General features: G+C 38.6%; 1 protein-coding gene across 1 annotated transcript in view; it reads right to left on the bottom strand.

Annotated features, from left to right (window-relative positions):
- Positions 1–18,429, bottom strand: part of CADM2 (cell adhesion molecule 2) — a gene marked incomplete at its 3' end in the record, with an annotated part of 290,844 nt that overhangs the window by 41,303 nt on the left and 231,112 nt on the right. The gene's annotated exons all lie outside the window — the stretch shown is intronic.

Genomic DNA, 18,429 nt, shown 5'->3' with positions numbered 1-18,429 from the left:
TTGTGTTAGTTTTCTTTTATTCAGGCTGTGCAAGTACAGAAAAATAACTGTTGATCTTGCCAGAAATGCAGTGTCCTTGTCACTTCCTGTGAGATGAACAGATATCAAACACATCCTCATTTTTCTTTTCTAAACCACCAATCACATCAAGCCTCATGTAATAGAAATGAAAGCATATAGACATGTTTGAAGTCCAGCCTGAGTGGCAACCATAGCTCCCTCCATATATACAATGGAAATTTTGTGTAACCACCCAGGGACAGGAAGTGTGTTATTTGCAGGATTACTGAGTAAAAATAAGGGGAAAAAAAAACTATTGCAGCCACCACATCTAAGGGTTAGTAGGCTGCAGTACACACACGTTTAGTTTTGGGTTTAGATACACTTTAAATGTGACATTTTGAAATGAGGTAAGTGGACTTATGTAGTTAGTAGACCTTGTGTTTTAGTGCAAGGCCCACTTTAATATGAGATGAACTTCCTATTTTGCTCTATGGAGTAAATTTTTAATGTATTACTGTGGAGAATAAACAACTCAGAAGTTAAGTAAAGTCCTGTGTAAATATGTTTATTTAAAACACTTTATCAGCTTCTGAAAAATATAAATAAATAATAGCATAACAAAATATTTGTCATGCTTCCCTAGGATAGACTTTACATTTACTAAAATATTTCAAAGTGCCCAATATACATGAGTACTTTCCGATCAGACTGGCAAATATACAATTAAAATGCCCACTTTTTTCAGATCTTTGCAGTTTTGAATGTGTCCAATTATTTTCCAAAACTTTTATCGCAGCACCCCACCTGTGTCTGCCAGCTCCAGAGCTCTGCATGTATGCAGATGGTTTTCTACTAATTCCAGTCCAATTTTCAAAATATGGAAAATTGATTATGAGTTTTCTTATTGCTTACATTTATGTCGACATACAGATCTTACATTTCATTTAACGCCTCCAGACGGAAGTTAATACAGTAATTTCAAGCATATAAAAAGAGATGATGATGTCATGTCACTGAGGGAAAAGGCTGTACGATGAGTAAAAGCCAAATCTTTATTTTCGTTCTTTCCTGTTGTTAAATGATATGAATTCAATAATATTCTAATATTTCATATTGAATGTCACATCTAGGTTTACAACTCTCAGTGAAACAAGAATCACTCAATAAATATGTATGGAAATGCACGAAAAAATCCATGATTTTCTCTGCCAATAATTTCTATGTCCAATATTTTACTTTATTAAAAGTTAAGATGAAGTTTAGTCCACAACAGATTTAATATGATTTATTTATTTGTATTCATAATTTTTTTAAATGAAAATGTATCTAGTACTATTACCACTACTGCCAATATTAATACTATTACTACTACTGGTAATAATAATAATAACAGCAATAACAACGGGGTACCCCAATATATGCCCAGCTGTACATTTTTTCCAACTCTCTGAAGCTGGATTTTGTTTCTGTAAGTGAACCACATTCCATAGGTTCCAATATGTTTTTTTAAAGAAAACCTGTCATGATAAAATGTCACCATTGCTTACTGCTTTCTGAAAATGTGTTCAATACTTTCTCAGCCTATGACTTTGCAAAGCTATACCAGTCATGAATGTTGACTTTATTTGCAACATGTTTTGGATCAATGGCTCCATTAGATTAGCTTGAAAGTCCAACAGGTGATATTTTCAGAAAGAGGGCAGCAATAGTAGCACAGGTATTCTATTTGCTTTGCCTCTGTGGCACTGTTATCAGTTGACTTGGTTTTCAGCTATCTCGCTAGACTACAGAACATTTTCCCCTTGTGTTATGGAGATGAGGGGAGGTGAGGGGTTCTGGAATCCTAACACACCTCCTGTCCTAGGGTGGCAACTCTGCTCCTCCATAGATACAGTATGGTGAGTGTGTGTTAAATCCCTGGGAAAGGAAGTATGTTACTTCAAGGGTCACCAGGTTGAAATAAAGAAAAAAGGAAACAGAATTGCTATGAGAGCGCTACTTAAATGGTGTTGCTTTCTTGCTGGCTGAAGCAGTTAGATGTCACTCTGTCCCCTCACTTGAAATTTATATTCTGCAGTGTTATTACCCACAACCATGTAGCAGCAGAATCTTTCTCTCTTTAGTGATCTTGTTGCTGGTAAGTTGTCACTAGTTATGGTATAACTGGTGTGGCACAGATCTCAATTACCCTTTTTATTAGTTACTTTTATTCTTTCCCTGTCGATGAAGAAGCAGCAAGCTATAAAGCTGCCATATCTCCTGCCTGAACTTAGTGATGGCTACAGGCAATGAAAAACTGACATAATATTACAAAAAAGGAAATCTTTGTTCATTAACCTTTTGACACCCTGGAAACAGTCATCAACCCTGTCCTCAAGCAGGAGACAGGTTAAAATTAGGGATGCACCGATACCAAGTACAGTACTTGGTACAAGTACAGATACTTTTTCAGCTCCAAGACTAGACTAGAGAAACATTCAAAAGTAAGGAGGCAGTTGTCATTTGTAAGGAGCACATGGAGCTCCTGGGATTTGTACATCTCTGTTTTAATGTATGATTTTGTTTTTATGAATATAAATATAAGGGATGCACCGATACCAGTTTTGCGAGTACTGGTACTTGCCCAAGTACTTACAAGTACGAGTACTGATACATTTTTGTTTATTGTCATGTGACAGTTTTTCTAAAACAATACAGACTAATGATTTCAGGACAGTGGTGGAGCACCAGAGCTAGGTTCCAGCTGCAACTTCTGCAACCCTGGTAGTTCTCTGGAAAATGCCAAGTATCAGCATTGGTACTCGGAAAGTATCAGTGCATCCCTAGTAAAAATCCATAGAAACCATACAGCTTGATACTGACCTGACTTTTCTTCTCTGACATGGCTAAATAACTGCACAAAAATCTATCCCAGAAATGGCTGCACTACTACAACAAATCAAACTGAGAGTTATAAAATGTAAGCAAAGACAGGTAAGGGTATAACCTATAGCAAACAATCAGTTTGCAGTTTTCCATTTTACCAGCTGAAATTAGATCATCAAATCTATAAACTTGTTGGCTGCTATGAGCATAAGTTTCCTTTATTTCAGTTTTCATATATCAGTCAACAGTCTTACATAATGTTGATGTTATTTCAGCTACAGATACTGTGCTCAGTATTAATCATATCTGCAGGCCAGTTTTCAAAAACAAAACATAACAGAAAAATAAAAGTATCGCCCCGAGACATAAATCGAAAGTTTAACATTTTCTAACATGCTCTGGAGTACTAGCGGTGGGGACCATATTTATTGCTATAGGCAACATCACAATTCTGCACATTAATAAAAGTTTTGGAAAGTAAGTTCACGTCATAAAGCTGCATAATTACAGAGCTGGCAGATGGATCTATAAAAGGTACTAGGAATAGTGGAAATGGCCTTATCCTGACACAGGTCATACCACACACATAATTTTTCACCCAGTTCAATGTCAAATGTTTTTTTACTTTGTGTACAGTTGTTGCACCCTGCAACAAAGTAAGAACCTTGTATGTGGTAGTGAGGTTGATTTACTAAAGGGGTATTATTATGATTATTATTAATAATAATAATACAAGATGTATATAGTGCCAACAGTTTGCACAGCGCTTTTCAATATAAGGAAGACATTACAGTTACAATACAATGCAAGACAAGATGGTTAGGAGGATTTGGGGAATGTTCACACAATAAATCATGAGCAGAGGAACTAAGTAAACAAGATCTTTTCACACAGTTTGATAATTGAAGTAGAGATTCATAAAGCTTTAGTAAATCTTCTAACTGGGAAAAAAACTTAGGGGTCTATTCACGAAGCTGCTCCGATGTATGGCTGAAATCAGCCGTACCAGCCTGAAGTGAATAGCCGAACAGTGTTCAGCTCACTTCACTTCAGATCGGTCATTCACTCGGCTGCCCTCGGCAGCTTGGTGAATAGACCCCTTAGCATTGGGGTGGGGAGGTTTTGCCATGATTATAACATTTTCAGTGCTGTTTACTTTAAACAAGTGATAAAGGCTGTTAGCTGCCATGGTTAATGTGGCTGATTAACTAAATTTACTAAAGGAAACAAGACTAATTACATAGCATAGTGATTGCACACCTTTCAAAGTCAATGGATCTTGAGGTTAGTAAATAAGATACAGTTGTTTTCACTTTAGTGACTTAACCAGGTGCATGTAAACATCCTGTTTTTTAATTTACCTTTCACATATTTGGGTATTTAAAGTGAACACTGCTTTGCTTTATTCACTCAGCCTAGTGGACTTTGCAAAGTGAGCGCTCACTTTGTTAAAGAATAACAAAAAGGCAAAACTTTTTTGTAATTTGGATTGTTGAGGACAGCAATGTCACCATGAATTAAAATTAGGGTAAATCCAAAATGTAGGAGAAGTCTTCAATGGTGACACTTAATCCCATGACAACCCTATAAGGAGGGATTTACCTCACATTAGAAAGATATCCTTTCATTTTCTGTTGAGTCTACAGGACCAGAAGTGAAGGAAAATCTCCCTAATGAGATAAAGACGGCAAAAAGTACTGTGGTTTTTACCTTCCCCTACTCCATCCAAAATGAAAAAAGTTTGCGACCTAGATATACTAATTTAAAGGGGACAGTCTGCTGAACAGTTATACTATAAGCTGATGGTCGCTAAAGCGACCATCAGCTTATAGTAGAACTGTAAATGCCAGGTCCGTATGGCATACTGACCTGGCCAGCTGGAAGCACTTTTGTAGGTCCGTATGCCATACGTCCTTGGCAGCGAAAGGGTTAAAGCATAGGTAAACCTTGTAATGATACCATTGAAAAGTTTTTTGTTTTATCTGTTTGATGAGTGCAAAAATACCGGTTTGTTTTGCCATAAATCTTGTGAGCTAATAACTTCCTGTGCTCTCTGCCTGTGACAAGAAGCGAGGAGATAAGGAGGAGTTTGAGTTCTTTGTAATCCATTTGAACTGGAGTAAAAAGAGATGCCAATATGTGCTTGGGATTGGGGAGCTAAAACAATACACTGGAGGACATTTATCAAGCAAATTACAATATAATTAGTCAGAAATCAGGCTGCCTCTCCTTTGGAAAAGTCTCTGTGACACCTCTACAGACTTGTGTGTCTGTTTTCTTGGGCAGCCATGTGAGACATGTTTCAAAGTTCGGAGACAGATTTATTACTGAAGATGCCACAATTTTCACTCTAAACAGATGCATAATTAAGAAGTGGTCAGGGTCAGGTTTTATTCGGTTGCAGTGCTGTTTTAAAGCATCCAAGGAAAGAATTTATGACTCTAGCTATTACTGTGTAATAAATCTGTTTTACAATCTATCTCACTTTCCTGTTTAGCATTATTTTACTATGAAATTAAATTGATAAATCTCCCCACCTGTGTGGTCATATCTGTCACTGTCATGTCTGGCACATCAACAGTCATTATTTCTGTACTTGCAGTGTATTCATGGTATAAAACGTTGACATGCACTTTAAGTTAACAGCCTCTATTTATTTAGTAAATCAACCCTAGCTTCTTTATTTACAGAATCTTCAGGTGATAAGATCTTAAATAAAACATTCTACCATCACTTTATGCATGGGCACGTGCATAATTATTTCATAGGGGTCTATTCACTAAGCTTCCGAAGGATCTAGCCATAGCTTCAGCTGATCCTTCAGCTAGCTTCGGCCCCAGGACCCCTTCAATTCACTATAGCCCTTGCAGCTCCCGAAGTCGGCCGAGCGGCTCAGTCGAGCAGAAGGCATATGCATCGGCTCGACTGAGGTGAAAGGGGAAGCTGGCCAACGGCTCTGATATCAGAAGAAAAAAAAAAGACAACAGAGCAGGGAAAGGTTTACTCTGCTCGATCGAGCAGAGTAAAACTTTCCAGGAGAGTTTTTTTTGTCACTGCTAGCTCCGCCAGTCGTTTCTATTTTTGTTTTTTCTACTTTTTAAACTACTTTTTCTATTCTGCTCGATAACACAGAGGTACCGAACAGGAGTGAGTAGCCTGCCGGAGGTTCGGCTCAGCCGATCCAGATGTTGGATCGGCTGAGTCGAACTCCTTCTGCACTTCGGGTCGGCTGAGCATGTTCGGCTGACCCGAAGCCAATGCGAAGCAAGCCGATGTACGGCTGATTTCAGCCGATATATGGCTAAAATCAGCTGTACAAGCCTGAAGTGAATAGCCGAACAGAATTTGGCTCACTTCACTTGGGGTCGGTTGTTCACTCGGCTGCCCTCGGCAGCTTAGTGAATAGACCCCAATAATATAATGCAAGCAGAAAAAGTAAAAAGTATAGAATCCATCCTGCACTGCCTTATAAAGCAAATTCCTATTTGTTGTATGGAGTTTTCCACTTTGCATTTAAAATATTGTTAATTGCACAGCTTTCTGAATATGCATACTACAATATGCCAGAAGGCAATATATGGATCATATTAATGCAATGATCATATTAATGCATTACATTGCATGGCCATTCTGAACAGTGGCAATGCAATGTTCAAAAAAGAATTTAGCTCTAACTAGTGATAACTAGTTTCTGAAGAATTTAAATTTATACTTTCCAGCAATGTATGACAACTATTAGGAAATACATGCCATAAAACCATTTTAATGCTGAGAAATTTTAAAAATCTCATAAATACCAAGCTTTGTCTGTGAGATTTACATCTCAAATAATACATACTGCCACTTCAAATATAAAATGGGGAAAAAAAACCTTCAAATCAGGTTTCATGTCTATTTGGCCATCTGTTATAATAAAAATTCTCTCCAGTTTCTTCTGATATACATCCAGTCTTGTCTGGGCACATCATTTTCATTATGAGAACGTGTGCCATAGACAATAATGTCAGCAGTCAGAATCTTTTCATTTTTATGAGATTTAAAAGGTTATGACATTGCCATGCTTATTGTACTAAGAAGGGTATATACAATATTATAGAAGGAATGAAAACCGAAGAGACGGGAACAAAAAATGTCTACAGTAAGGACCTGCATTGCCGGATACAAGTAACTAACTATGAAGATTTTATGGTAAACTATTAATGGGAATAACAGATAGCTAAAATGTAATATTTTATCTATTTTTGCACTGCCTGAGGACACAACTGTTAATACTAGATTGTTCTAGTGGTTCTTTAGGGCTGGAGTTAGGATGGACCTACTTCGTATTTAAAAGCTCAGGTGAGAACAGAGGCATGATAAACTACACTATCAGGGGTCAAAATGATTGTTTTGACCACAACTAGCTCTTGTTAGTACACAATGAGATTGTCTCACTGAGAAGAGAAAATGTAACCTCCTCATCTGTTTCTCACAACAAATAGGCAGATGCCTTCTCACTAGTTGTTTCCAGTGAGTCACGTGCCTTTTTAAAGCTACTTTTTTTGTGAACTTGTAGCTTTACACCCCTTCTATTCAACATGTCCCTAGCTCCAAATTGATTACTCAGTTTGCATTTTTCTCTTAGGCTTAAAGTAACTGCTAGATTTAGGGTACATTTAGGACAATTACAATGACTAAATTTTTTGTGTTAAATAAGATCTCACAATTCAATTTTGGAAGATTTTTAGTTTCACAAAGAATGCCTTACAAAATTTGCTTGGACAAGAAAGATACTTGTTGCAAGCCAAAACAGTGTGCAAACTATGGGAGTTTCTCTGGATTTGCAGCTGCAACACAACACTTTTGTTAGGTGGTTACCTAAACACACTAGGTAATATGGTCAATCTATTTTATCTATGTATCTGTTTAAATAAAATGGTGTACTTACAACTACTACATGTATCCTGAGGATCTACACATGATGGGCCCGATTTGCTAAAGTATTGGGTGAGGTTAAGTAAATATCTGTTCATTTCTAAAGATGAAGTTTGGGTTTACTGCTACCATGGGATTACGGAAAATCCCTTTGATTCAAAAGTTTGAATCTTAAACTTTTTCCCAAATAGTACACAGTCTCATCACCTGCAGTACATAGCCTTTGTCTTGGTCAGCTAAGTCACAAGAGCCAATAATTTGAAGGAATGGATAACACAGCCCCCTTTCATAAAAGGATAGGCTAACAGGAGCCATATTTCCACTGTGCATTGGAGTTGTTAAGAAAAGTTGACAATTCTGTGTAGGGAGAGCTACCTATTTAACAGTAACCCTTTAAAATACATTATGTTGGCAATAACATGCTGATTAGTGCACATGGTCAGAATCGAATAATAAGTAGCCCCTGCCCCCATAGACTTCAATGGGATTCATTGTTCTCATTGTTCATTGTGAACTTTGAGCAAGATTTTCAGAACTGTTTTATGAACCAAACCCTGGAATATTTACTCATCTTCAAAATGAGAGGAACATTTCTCTTTGCAGCAATGGGGTCCTTGGTTTGAATCCCAGCCAGGACATTATCTGCATGAAGTTTGCATGTTGTCCCTGTGCTAGCATGGGGTTCCTCCAGGTACTCTGGTTTCCTCCCACACTCTGAAGACATGCTGGTAGGTGAATTGGCTTCTGCCTAAACTGATCCTAGTATGTCTGTGTGTGTATGTATGCATAAAAGATAGGGACCTTAGACTGTAACCTCATTGAGGGCAGGTACTGATGTGAAAGTACTGTTTAGATTGTCTACACACAATACATGGCTTTAAAAAATAAATCAACTGTATTCAAATCAATTTTGGATTTCCCATTACTTTATGTTCCAGTAATAATGGACACTAGGAAACATTGAAAGTAACCCTCATCAACAGGGGATAGAATGAATAGACAGGAATAAATGCTTATAAACGGTTGTAACCTGTGCACACTCTGCAAAAAAATGTTTGCTATAGACAGACTTAGATTTCCTCTTTAGACTTAGGGGTCTATTCAATAAGCTGGCGTAGGCAGCCGAGTGAATGACCGACCTGAAGTGAATTGAGCCGAACACTGTTCGGCTATTCACTTCAGGCTGGACATCAGCCGTACATTGGCTTGCTTCGCTTGGCTTCGGGTCGGCCGAACATGCAGGAGTTCGACTCAGCCGATCCAACATCTGGATCGGCTGAGCCGAACCTCCGGCAGGCTACTCACTGCTGTTCGGCCTATTGTTATAGATGCTGGGTCCCTCAGAGGGACCGAGCAGAACAGAAAAATAGTAAAAAAAGTTTAAAAAAAGTAAATAGAAAACCATTGTGCGGAGCTAGCAGTGACAGCTAGCTCCGCCCAATAGTTTTCTATTGTCCGGTGGCTCTGCTGCTGTAAAAAAAAAAACGAAAAAAAACTCTCCCGGTCGTTTTGGGAGCCTCCTGCTCCCGGCCGCCCAGGAGAGAAGCACTGTTGTGTCTTTTTTTTTCTTTATTCTGACACGAGCGATGTCAGAATAGGAAAAAAAAAAATGTTCCCATTGAAAAGCATTGGTACATTACAGCCGTGTCAGAATAGAAAAAAATATCTATATTTTGTGCCCATTGCAATGCATTGCTAGATTCCTATTGGCTATTTCAATTTGCAATAGCCAACAGTAAACTAGCATTGTACCCGCCCTCTGCTGATGGACCTGATGGAGAACTTCAGCAGAGGGCGGGTACACGGCTCCGTGTCAGAATTAAAAAAAAAGAAACAGCAGTGTTTCTCTCCTTGGCGGCCGGGAACGGGAGACCAGGGAGCTCCCCGGGGCACAAGGGAGAGTTTGCTGTTTGGAGATCAGTGTCCCTGGTTAGCAGGTAACCAGGGACGCTGATCTCTCTGCAAGTGGCCGGAGCCAGCCGTAAGATCACGGCTGGCTCCGCCCAGCTGTCAGAAGCTGTCTCGGCCAGCTTGGGCTTTAAGCGCGGCTCAGCCGAGCCGATGCATATGCGTGACCCCATAGATTTCCTATTTACACATTTCAAATAGTCACAGTGGCTATGCCAGAAAAAGACTACTCTCAGAACTGACATGCCTTCCAATGAAAATGATTTTATTCTAAAATGATGAGCTGTTTTATACACAATATATAATAAATAAAAACATATGAAAAAAGTAATGATGTATCTTAAAAACGATTAAACATAAATATTGTCTACAACTGTAAGAAACAACACAACTATTTTTAAAGCACATGGCTAGATTATGCATATGGCCATTCAAAGTAAATTGTGGATTGACCAATGTTCTGTATTATAGCTGTACCCAATTATATTATAATTGTAAGTCTGCTACAGAAGAGATGAGAAAAATTAACAAAGCAGAAAATAAGTATGACTTCATCTCAAAAGCATTTAAAACAGGCAATCACCTACACAAATTGGGTCAAATATTAGATGATTTTAGCAGTGCTTTTATTTGTATGGCATAAATATTTAGAGACAAGGTGACTAGAAGGATGTAGGGATAGATTAATCTCTAATGGTTGGTGATTTCCCTAATATGGCAGTTTTACAGCGGCAGTATCATTGTTTAGGTTTGAAATACATCTTATCAGATGTTGGTAAACATGAACAACCATTAAGTTTGGTTTCTAAAAGGTCAGCCCCTGCCTTAGGGCTCATGAAACATGTGCAAAAATTAATATGTTTTGTTTTTATTAAATGTTGAAGAGTTTATTAAATGTTGAGGAGTTTCACCTTTTTTGTAATCCTTTATTACATCTCAGAGCTGATGATCCCATACAGCCATTTTCCAGCATGTTTACATGCATCCCCTATTAATGGTTATATGAAATTTCTCAATGCAGGAGGGCAAGGGTACATTAGAACCTATCAGAACCAGGTTGGGAGTTTGAAAGCAGCCTACACATTTACAGGGTTATTCACAAAGTTGCCGAAAGCAGCCATGTGAATAACCGACCCAAAGTGAAGTGAAGTGAGATGAACGCTGTTCAGCTATTTACTTCAGGCTTGTACAGCTGATTTCAGCCATACAACGGCTGAAATCAGCCGTACATCGGCTGGCTTTGACTGGCTTCGGGTTCGACTGACCCGAAGTGCAGAAGAAGTTCTACTCAGCCGATCCAACATGTGGATCGGCTGAGCCAAAACTCCAGCAGGCTACTCGCTGCTGTTCGGCCTATTCTCATAGGGTCTGAACAGCAGTGAGTGACTAGCCAAATGCCGCCGCGCGTCATTTGGCTCGGCTATTCTGCTCTGTACCGCCGTGGTACTAAGCTGAATAGAAAAAGTTAAAAAAGTAGAAAAAAAAGTATAAAATGATTGGGCGGAGCTAGCACTGACAGCCAGCTCCACCCAACTGTTTCCTGTTGGCCGGGACCTGCTAAAAATGCTGCACAAGTTATTTTTCCCGCGATTGTGGTACATACGGCAGCCAACTGGTACATATGTTTGCATGCATTTAAACATCACATAGGTGTGAAAAGGGCCTTAGAGCCATTCTCCTACAATACAGAAAAAAAACTTCAGTGATACATTCATTCACATTCATTTTAGCACTTTCTGAAAACTGTTCCATACTGACTACTATCTTTAGGAGTCACATACATCCAGCAATCTTTTTTTTTTTTTTGGCACTCTTGTATGTAAGGCCTAAGAAAGAAATCCTACAGTGAACTTGATATTTCATAAAGACTGACAAACAAACATAAACTATACCTTAAACTATCACTATAATGTTGTTTGCTACAGGACACAGGTACCTGCTGTTTTAGAAAAGTGAAGAATTCATATAGCTTCCTCTATAGCTGTAGCCACAAACAAAAAAAAAGAAATAATTGACAGAAGGTGAAAATGGATTTCAAAGTGAATTCATAGGAATGTGACCTTTTTTATTGACAACACGACATGCTGCAATGTATCAAAACATATCACAGGTTTACCAAAATAATCAATGGCAAATCCTGCAGAGAACAACTATCTCTGTATCACATCATATATTGACAGCCTTTGTCAGATGTGTCCTGTGCTCTGCGGGGAAATATACACAAACAGCCCTTACTTTTATTTCACACTACTTTAACAGTAGTAAGCATTCCCCAAAAATGTGATAACAGTGAAGTAGAATAAGGGAGTAACATAGATATAAGCAGTCTACACAAAATAAGGCGCTTTACTTAAAAAAAGATGTGTAAATAATAGTTAAAAGGCTTCAGCTAATAACTCTTTGTAAATGTTTTACAAACCTTGCGGTACAGTTATTACATTTATAGACAAAACTGAATCTGTGGTAAGACCACTTAGGCTATAGTGACAAAACCTGTGAGGGCTGCCCTTTAGTTCATTATCCTAGTTTGTTTCTTTCTTTTGTGAGGCTTCAAAAACTAGAATACTAGAACAATGAACCCAAAAAGTTATTTTAAAAAGGAATTTTAGACAAGTCAAACCAATCAGTGAACTACTGATAGTGTCCAGTAAACACAGCAGTTGTGCTCAGGCTCAAATTCGTATGAACGTTGTACACAAATGTAATTCATCATAGAAAACGAAACCACCATTATTTAAAAGATAATTTCCATTCCATGTTATTATTACTGATTGTTCGAGGGAAATTACAATGTTTGAAATGTAAACATTTGATCAAGGGACACAACGGATGCGATGTAATAAGAGAAATAATGTTTTATTTTGCACAAGTACATTGCATCCTCCATAAATATTTTCAATAATCAACGATTGAATACCAAAAATACACGTTAGAAATTTGTTTGTTCCAGAAAAACTTTCCAAGATGCTCCTTCGAAATGTCCTTTCCTATGGTCAAATTTGTCTGCCAGCTACACTGTATTAATTGATAGATATTCGAACAAATGTTCCCAAAAATTACTCATGAAATTCTAACGATGTATACCCTACTTAAGTCACTTTGGTAACAATGCAGAGAGAACCCCACAGGGGCAGTGAGGGTATAGTTCGTGAAGCCTGTATTGTATAACTTCCTTTCTCTATGTTTTTATATCACAAATCACATCCACATGTTTAATTCAGGTTTCATTCTGATTGGTGGATGGGAGAAATTTTCTAGTACTGACATTTTTAATATCAGGCTCTCATAAAAAAATGTTGCAGGTTTGTTTGGGAATACTTCCTCTGCATCACCAGCAAAACCTATCAAATCACCAGACTACCACAATTAAAAGCAATTGGATGCTGTGGCAACGTATTGGGGAAAACTAAGGCACTAGGCAGGTAGGTTTTACTGATTGGGTTTGAGATACAAAGGCGAAGCGCATGTTCACATTGCAAGAAAATTTTCACTTAACTTAGTGAATGTGGGGAAGCTGTACTGACTTCAATAATCCAATCATATGCAAGTGAACTTACTGTTTTTTTTTTTTTTTTCATTTTCCTTACACGGGATTCAGAAATCTTTGCAAAGTGAATTTTCAACACATATTTACTAAAAGTGATATTTTAGTAATAGGTTGAGGTCAGTGGGCTGGGTCAGCTACTGGATTCTTATATGTCTTGAATATTCTTACACTAAGATCTCCCGTACATAATTCTCAGCTTTGTTCCTGCCCACCTTTGTGTGTTCCATCATCTTCTGTTGATTAGTTCCTAATATATATAAAAAAAAAATAAATTCAAGAGGGACAGCAGGTTCTCCAATAATGGCCACAGACCCAGAATGCAAGCAAAGAAGTCTCACCCATAAAGACCCCAAGAGACATAAGAAACTATCGGGTGGTTTATCTCTTCTTCATTCACCAGAAACTAAAATATTAGTCTTGAGTAACTAGCCCTTTCAAGCGTATTTTCACTTTTGCACCCAAATTGACATAACACCTATTTTATATTTTTTACATGTTCCCATTCACATAGCATAAACTAAAATAAATAAATAAATGTGTCTTGCAGTTTAAATTGCTTTTACCTGGCTTGGGGTTTCTTGCCTTCTTAAGGGTTCAAATTTCTACATGCTTCTCCGTCTTTTTAATGTTAGGAGGGAATGTGAAGGGTGAGGTGGTTAGAGGATTAACACCCTGGCTTCTGCATTCAAATGTTAAGTTAATGAGAGAAACACAATCCTCAAATTTCAGTCCAAGTCTTTCTATAAGGACAGATCAATGTGAAGGTGCTCGGAAAAACCTGGAAGCAGCCATGATGCGTACTGCAACACAACATTTAAAAGGTAGGAAATATATTTTTTTTCAGAATGCTGTGCGAATAGAATCACATAACAAACATATAGATGGGTTTTCTCAAATTTGACTGCAAAAGTGGAAATACACTTTAATAATGTACCTGCAATATTAACACTTCTCAAGGGAATAACAATAAGATTGCAGTTATAAAGACATGTAAGCAAGAGCATGTACAAAAAGAAAGATAAATAATTCAAACTATAGGACCCTGAAAGCTCTGTAAATTATACTACCAGAAACATCACAAGATCTCTCCCTTAGGGTGTCCTGAGATGTCATGCAATCTCGCTAGATAACAGTGGCCACTTCTGTATGGAAATTGAAAATTGGTTGCTTCAGCCAATACATCTTACATATTCTGTGAAACAAGAATAAATATTAAACAAGTGACAAGATATAATAATATCGGTATCTGGTATTCTACCTTAATATTAAAACATGTTTCTTTTTTTACATTCAAGGGGAAAAGTATATTGCCTAAAAAAACTCAGAAAATACCAAGTATCCCATTAAGTAGGAAATTAAATTTGTCATGTTTTGGATAAGTAGGACAGATAAACACTGCTCTCTATTCATAATATTGGTCTCAGGTGCACTATGGACAATCCAGGTATGACCTGATTCTGGCACAATCCTAGATAATTGACAATTATGCATGATGCACAATGCCGACCCTCCCACATGACCCACTCAAGCAGGAACAAAGCACTCTGCTCCCAAACATCTCACAGCATTCCTATTTATACTCAGGTCACATAAGAGAAATATGCGGGCCCACACTTCTGACCTAGAAAATACCCGTTCCCTGGTTACCATGCTGATGCCTTGTCATCAATGCTTTCTGAATCACTAAAAGAAAAACATAAGGAATTCTGACTTTTGTTTGACTTTCATATGCTGCATGCCTGTTCCAGGTACAAGAGTCTGAAAATATGAGGCAACTCATATTTTCAGAAAGTGTTCAGGAATAATAGCCCCCATATTTATATCATGTCAGGCCTTTTAAATAAAATAAATGTACTAAGAGAAATACGGGGACTGCCATTGTCTGTCAAGGCTTTATAACTGCACCCCAATGCAAAATACAACATGCTATAGGTCTTCTGTGCTATAGCAAACTCCATTGCAAAATGCATCAATTCATATGCTTTGCAGTTCAATGCATTGCAAATTGAAAGGTCACTTAGCTTAGCAAGCTATATTCACGTTGATTGCCCAGTCATGGAAAATTGCAAAAGAACAAAGGGTTTTACTTGCATATGAAAAAAAAAGTGAATACAGTGTTACTTTATTCACTAAACTAAAGAAAATATTCACTTTGCAAACACTTGCTGTATGTTACGTAAATCTCTATCATAAAATGCACGGTGTAGCATATCACATTCATCCAAAAAATATATTTATTAATACTGTAGTCTGTTCTAAATTTGTATCTCCAAAAGGACATTCCATATGTATCATTGACAGTGGCATATCCATTTTTAATTTGTGCATGTTATTTATATATGAAACACAATAGCTTTAATTAAACACAATAGCTTACCAAGTAAGTTTTCTTGCTAGGTATATGTTATTTAGTACTGTGCTCATTTAAGACCCTCAGTTTACATTTTGCAGTATTCGAGTAAGAATGATTGATTGCACACATATCCCTCATATGTCCAATAAGCAGCACTGCACAGTTTCCTAATAGATGCATAAAACATTAAACTGTCTTTTCTAAAATGCTTCCAATCTAATATGATTTAATAAAAACAGTGTGATCATTTCGGAAAAACTTTACAAAACTTGTGTGAGTCAAGGAGGCGATGCTCCCAAACCATCAAATGCACTGTTGTGATTTACAATGAATAAAATATGGATGTGCTACATTCAAAATAACTGCTGGGGAGCTATGATGGTGGAATTTTTGGGAGTGTACTGTAATGATTTAGTCACACACTGATTCTTTTATGAGTGCCATGAGTTTATCCAACTTTCTATAAGAGTAAGTTCTTCATGAATTGTGATAGACAGACAATGAAGACTCTACTCCAGTTTTTCTCAAGTCCTGTCATTAACCACTTCAAGACCAGGGGGTCTATCCACGAAGCTGCCGAGGGAAGCCGAGTGAATGACCGATCTGAAGTGAAGTGAGCCGAACACTGTTCGGCTATTCACTTCAGGCTGGTACGGCTAATTTCAGCCGTACACCGGCTGAAATCAGCCGTACATTGGCTTGCTTCGTGTGGCTTTGGGTCGGCCGAACATGCTGAGCATGTTCGGCTGACCCGAAGTGCAGAAGGAGTTCGACTCAGCCGATCCAACATCTGGATTGGCTGAGCCGAACCTCCGGCAGGCTTCTCACTGCTGTTCGGGCTATTCTTAAAGATCCCGAACAGCAGTGAGTGAATAGCCGAATGCCGCCGAGCGGCATTCGGCTCGGCTGTTCTGCTCGGTCCCTCAGAGGTACCGAGCAGAACAGAAAAACAGTGAAAAAAGTTTAAAAAGTAAATAGTCGACATAGCAGAAAACTACCATACCCAAAATTGGCCATAGGCCAATGGGGACACTTTAAAAGCTTTTACCACTCATCAGTTTAGTTTTATCAGTGATTGATGACCCTAGACTTATTGCTCTCACTCCGACGTTCATGTAACATGTGCGGCGTAATGGGCGCAATCATCTTTTTTGCACGTATGCACCCCCGACGCATGTTTGCGTGCGTGTATGTATGGGTGGGGACTTTAAATTTTTTTACATTTTTTGTAATTCTTTTTTATGTCTAACTTAAATGTTTTTTGGGGGGGGCTTTCATTTTTTTTCCTTTTTTTTCCACTAAACTTTATTGCTATCACGTACGGGGGCTAATAAACCCCCCCCCCCTATGTGATAGCAACATATGTGACAGGTCCTCTTTATGGAGACATCAGGGGTCTCCAAGACCCCTAATGTGACATTAGGGGTCTAGGACCCCCCAAAAGAAGCTGATGAAGCACAGATCTGCTCCATCAGCTTCTTTGCAGCTTCTGAAGCTGGAGAGTGATGCAAGAATGCAGAAGTGATGTAATATACAACACTTCCGCATTCTTGCAGAGGAGATGGGACCTCTGATCCCCTGTTACACAGGCATGGCGCTGATCCCGGGCTCGCACCGGGCACAGCGGAGCTCGGGATCAGCGGGACAATGGCGGGGGGGACAGCGGAGGGGACGCACCGATCGTTGCAACATACAAGTGATCCGCCGGCTCTACAGCCAGCGGATCGCTTGTATGTTAACAGGCATCTACTTATATTATTAATTATTATAATAATATTATTATTATAGATAATAATTATTATTCTTTGCATACCTTATTACTCTTTTCTTTCCCAGCCTTCTGACAGAGGCCATTTTAACTAAGGGCAGATTACTAGATCTCACTTTACTTTCTGGAACTCTGGCACATGTGACTAGGACACATTTTAAGAGAGGACTATAATGTCATCATCCCAGTACAAGCTCTGACGCCATCTGACACAGAGCTTACATAGAATTGAGACCCATAGGAATAGAGTGGTGAAGAAGAATGGGGAAGGTGAGTATAAATTTGGTTTGAACAGACTTTATCCCTTTTCCTTGATGGCTCTTTGGTAACCTTCATATGTATCACTACTCTCACACTTTGTCAGGAGGGAATTGCCATTAGGGCCCACAGCACAGGCACATCTATGGTCAGCATGGCAGCAATAAAACTTGCATCTTCAGAGGTGGTCAGCAATGATACCTGTATTTTTCCCAGGAACAGACCGCAAGACACATAGGAACATTTCCATTCTATTCCTGTTCTAGTGACAACTGTAAAATTCAGAATCTCTTATCACTGATGGTAGAGATGGTACATCTCCTCAGTGGAGAGTCAGCCAGCAGTAAAAACCTGATGGAGATTTTAACATGTCCAGCTTATCCAAAATCTAAGGAAAAAAAAGTTTTAACTATACATACACTTTCATATTTGCTTTAATACTACCCTGAGTAAATCTAGTTGGCTCGGGGTTACCGCTCCTGGTATGGAAAATTAACCCCGAGCCAGACTCGGGAATACCGCCAGGGAGGTTAAAGGCTGAACTCAGGGATAAGCAAATATTGTCTAAATACAAGAGGCATGTATGACCTTAGTTGAATCTTCATGTGCTTTGTGCATTTTTTTTCAGATCTGGGCAGTAATGCAGTGTGAAAATTCTTCTTTGTGCAGGAGCTTCCTCTAATAAAGACTGGTCACTGGTGCTCTCTCTCTCCTTTTGCAGGGAGACTGGCATCTGCCCCCTCCTGTAGCTTTCTGCAGACATCCTGTAGTGGGTGGAGCCTGCTGGGTCTTCCCCCCCCCCCCACTGCTCTG

The sequence above is a fragment of the Nanorana parkeri genome, unplaced genomic scaffold (genome assembly GCF_000935625.1).
Source record: "Nanorana parkeri isolate BGI_ZX_2015 unplaced genomic scaffold, ASM93562v1 scaffold1308, whole genome shotgun sequence".
In the NCBI taxonomy this organism is placed as follows: Eukaryota; Metazoa; Chordata; class Amphibia; order Anura; family Dicroglossidae; genus Nanorana; species Nanorana parkeri.
This window is presented reverse-complemented; position numbering and strand designations above follow the sequence as displayed.